The sequence below is a fragment of the Mauremys reevesii genome, linkage group 1, assembly GCF_016161935.1.
Source record: "Mauremys reevesii isolate NIE-2019 linkage group 1, ASM1616193v1, whole genome shotgun sequence".
In the NCBI taxonomy this organism is placed as follows: Eukaryota; Metazoa; Chordata; order Testudines; family Geoemydidae; genus Mauremys; species Mauremys reevesii.
Window position 1 is genome coordinate 71,611,708 of NC_052623.1, and position 4,397 is coordinate 71,616,104.

General features: G+C 40.2%; 1 long non-coding RNA gene across 1 annotated transcript; it reads right to left on the bottom strand.

Moving 5' to 3' along the window:
• Positions 1–205: 205 nt before the first annotated feature.
• LOC120393699 lies at positions 206–3,457 on the bottom strand. Its single transcript, XR_005592113.1, has 3 exons — positions 3,247–3,457; positions 1,642–1,710; positions 206–317 (listed from the first exon to the last, which is right to left on the bottom strand). It is a non-coding gene; the product is annotated as an uncharacterized LOC120393699 (long non-coding RNA).
• Positions 3,458–4,397: the final 940 nt, after the last annotated feature.

Consider the following 4,397-nt stretch of genomic DNA (forward strand, 5'->3'; position numbering starts at 1 on the left):
CCCTGATTGGTCTCTTGAGGAGTACAGCATGTTCACAGTCATTTTCAGATGCCAAAACTGTCATGACAAAGTCAATTAATATGGTAACAAGAGAGTTAGCATCCAAAACAGTGTTTCCTGAGGGGCTTGTCACATAAGACATTCGAAACAGTTACAATCTGCATTGCTTTCCCCAAATGCAAATTTCTACAAACCTTTGTAATTGCCAGTGTCTTGCGTATGAGGAGCCAGATAAAGATAAAAGGCCTGATGCAGCTAGGCGCAGAACACCCCATATCCTCACTTCAGTAGGAGCTCAGCACTCACCAGATCAAGCCCTAGACACAATGATTAAATGTATAATATACAAGTAAATATTATTAAGATTAGTCAGGCTGGGCAGGGATGCAAAAACCATGCTTTTAAGTGTCCCTAGCCTCTGTTTGCCAGAAGCTGGGAATGGACGACAGGGGATGAATCACTTGATGATTAGCTGTTCTGTTCATTCCCTCTGAAGCACCTCACATTGGCCACTGTCAGAAGACAGGATACTGGACTAGATGGACCATTGGTCTGACCCAGTATGACTGTTCTTATGTTCCACAGAATAGCAAACTGGGTGGAAAGCCAAAGCTGTCCCCATATATAGTCCAGGGGTGGGCAAGGATCATATGTCCATTGTTATGACTTTGCATTTGCTGGTTTTTGGTTGGATTATGGTACAAACCTGAAATTAAACACATTGGACCAGATTCTCAACTGTGCCTTGTATACTCTGGGCAGAGGTGGCAGGACATAAAGGAGACATGTGTGTCTCTATGATCCTGGGGCCAGTTCCACAATAGGCTGGTTCTAGCTGATATTTAGAATTTCTCTAAACTATACTGGTTGTCTGTAATTCCAAAGGGCCATTATGCTAACTGGGGCTTGCCATAACACAATGGTTTGCCGACCATGCTTCCTTGGTTGGCCAATCCTCTTTGTTCACCATCTATGCTGCAAAGAACGTGGTGTGCAGCTTCACTCAGGAGAATCTTCATCTGAGTGGTTAAGCTGATTTTACAAGACATTTGTGCCACTGGAGCAGCAAAAACCTAACAAAAAAGTGCTCATCTTTGTACTTAAACAATTGCATTTTTAATGGCAAGAAAATAATATAAGCATCATTTACTTTAATGGGGGGTCATAACACAGATTTACCCAAGAAACCATCTTGGTCTCAGGGATAATGGCTATTAGACAATTTTGTAAAAATGTGTATTATACTATAGCCTGAAATGGAGCTGTGTGGGCCTCTTGGGTACTGATGCAACTTTGTAAAACGTATTTGAAGCCATTCCAGCCTTTCATGAAAACCTCTAACCCAAAAAAGTGGATTATATATACAATGGACCCAACATCTCCTGACTGTCTTTTCCTGTGTGTCTTACAATTACATATTTGAGACATGTTTTCTCTATAGAAAAAAAACAAGTCAGAAATGGGGAAATACAGATTTTAACACACATTATCTAGACTCTTTGCAATTCTTCTCTTTTTAAAATTTCAATAGGCTGAAAAGCTGTATACTTCTTAGAAAGTAAACAGTTCCCACATTTCAGCTTTTGAAACGGGGCATTTTTGGTGGAGTTCTTTTTTCAATACTGAGGAGGGGGACTTTACCTGGCTAAATGACTGTGCAGGCAACAAGATACATCTCCAGAGTTGAAAGTATCAGCTCAGTCCTGATAGCTATAACACAAAAATAGCACAACAAATTGTGCGGGTAAGTCTGTTGTGCCTGTACAATACTGTGGATGCCACTGGTAAATAGGTGAAGCCAGTTCACCATTAAAGAGATTGCATTTGCCAACAGTTACTACATTGATATCTAAGATTTTTTTTCTAGTCTAACTGTAGGGAAATGATACAGTGTCTCAGATACTGTATAGTGGCAACTGTTGGTAAAATCTGACCGTTAAGGACAACTATTATATCATGGATGTCTCATCACACATACATGCATATCATGATAATAAAAACCAGAGGAGTCAGGGGTTATTTCTGCATCCCTTGCTGTAGCTTTATCAGCACGCTGTCCTCCTTTTAGTGTCTGTCATTTCTCACAACCATCCCAGCAGACATCTGATATGAGGGGGGAGTATACATCTCCTGGAGCAACTCCAGCTTCCCATTGACCTGGATGCTGTTTCATTTCACTTCAACACCTCTTCACTCATCAGTTTAAATCCTCTCACTACCCCTACAGACTGCACCCCAGCAACCCAGACAGCAGCCATGCTGCATCATTACCCTTTAGCTAATTATTAGTCAGAGACAGATGGCGGGTAGGAGGAGTATCTTAATAATGTCCCAGTTTTAATTTTATTCGCCTCTTTAATTTCTCTTATGACTGATAGATTTCTCAGAAGAATGTCCCTTCTTGAGATGTTATGTGTAAATCCATATGCAGCCAGATGAAAATAGACATATACTATGATTGCTTGAGTAGAGCAACATAATGACTAGAGCTGGTCAGGAATTTTTTGACAAGATGTTTTTCCCCTTGAAAAACATTGTTTTGTCAAAATTGAAACTGTGGGAACAGGTCAGTCTTGATGAATTTCGCAACTTAAAAAAAAGGTTTATTATAAACATTTTGATTAACCCAAACTGAATTTTTGTTTGTTTTGTTTTTGCTTTGTCAGTTTCCAAAAAAATTTGAAATTGAGTTTTTGGTCCCAGTTTGGAATAGGACATTTTTTAGAAATCTGGAATATTTTCCCAGGATGGGAAAACCGCTTTCCACCCAGCTCTACTAATGACAAATCTCAACCCCCATCCTCTGCTGCTACACAAAACACCACAGAAAATTTTCAAAAGTGCCTAGTCATTTAGAAGCCTAGGTTCCATTTTCAAAAGCACTAGATTCCCTTAGGTGGTATTGAAAATGGGACTTGGGCCTTCAAGTTAATGAGGAGATATTGAAAATGTTACACTTGGTCTCTGGGAGTGAGAGTGCTGTCCTTCTCTGAAACTACAATATTGCTCTATTGTTATGTGGGGAAAACAAATTCCCCAAAGTGTAGCCTGCTAGAGACAGAATGAACAAATACCAAACTTTACTGACTCTTTCCACTGTTTTACAGAATTTCTTTAACTCAGGAAGAGTAATTGAAGGTCATATAACTAGTCCCTCTAGTATTACATCCTGCATGTAGATACAACATCTGTACAACCTCCAGGGGGGATGATATGCATTCTTTTCTTTGATGCGGAAAGCATTACCTCCTTCATGCTCCCAGCACGTACTGGTCTGAGGAGAATCCCATTAGGTTTGAAGTCATATTTTTCTGTCTGGGATAGCATCACTTCAGGCATGGCTCTTCACAGTATGCATTTCTAAAATGAAGTATAAAGGATTACCATTTTAGGAATGACTGAACCACTGAATGTATAAATACTTTGGTCTTCTGGGGATTCACTCCTAAGGGAGGGTAGGCAGTGTTTGTACCTCTGTCCCATCCCCAAGGTTTTGCTGAGGGGGGAAGTCAGAGCTTCATGGAAGTACTACCAGGAGTGGCTGCCTGAGGGGTGCCATGACTCATTATATCCCTTGCCTACACTATCCCCATAAATTCCAAGATACACCTCTACCTCGATATAACACTGTCCTCGGGAGCCAAAAAATCTTACCGAGTTATAGGTGAAACCGCGTTATATCGAACTTGCTTTGATCCACCAGAATGCGCAGCCCCACCCCGCCCCCCAGAGCACTGCTTTACCACATAATATCCAAATTTGTGTTATATCGGGTTGTGTTATATCGGGGTAGAGGTGTAGTTCCATCCACCTATGGGGCTGTTTGGGTTGAATGCACATCATTCCTGATGAAATCAGGGTTGCAGGTCACTTGTGCTACTGTACTTTCCCCATCAGACAGACTTTCCACTCCTGAAGATCCTGCACTTGGTTAATACCAGCAGTACCTGCTGTGTTACCCAAGGCTGAATCAAACTTACAGACATCAAAGATGAATGCACAATGTTATCCATTATAGCAAACGAGTGACAGTCTATTTTCTTTGGTGTGTAGCATTGTTTCTGTTCAACTTTCCCATGAAGAGAGCATATTAGTTTTCTATATTTAAAAAATAAAACAAAACTGCATCTAGCATTGTAACATCCCATTAACTAAAGATGAGTGGGTAATTGGGACTTTAATTTCTTTCTGTGCGGAAAAGAACTAGCTTTGCATAAGACAATTATATAATCTTATTACCTTTCAAAAGGAGAGAGGCTTTTTAACAAAATGTATTCTAGTCATTATAAATTGTTATTTGGATTGAATCGCTCATGAAGTATGAAATCTGGGAGGAGCCAAGGGAAAAGAAACAGAGTAAGATCTACCTCTTTCAAGATCCTATAGACTTTCATCAC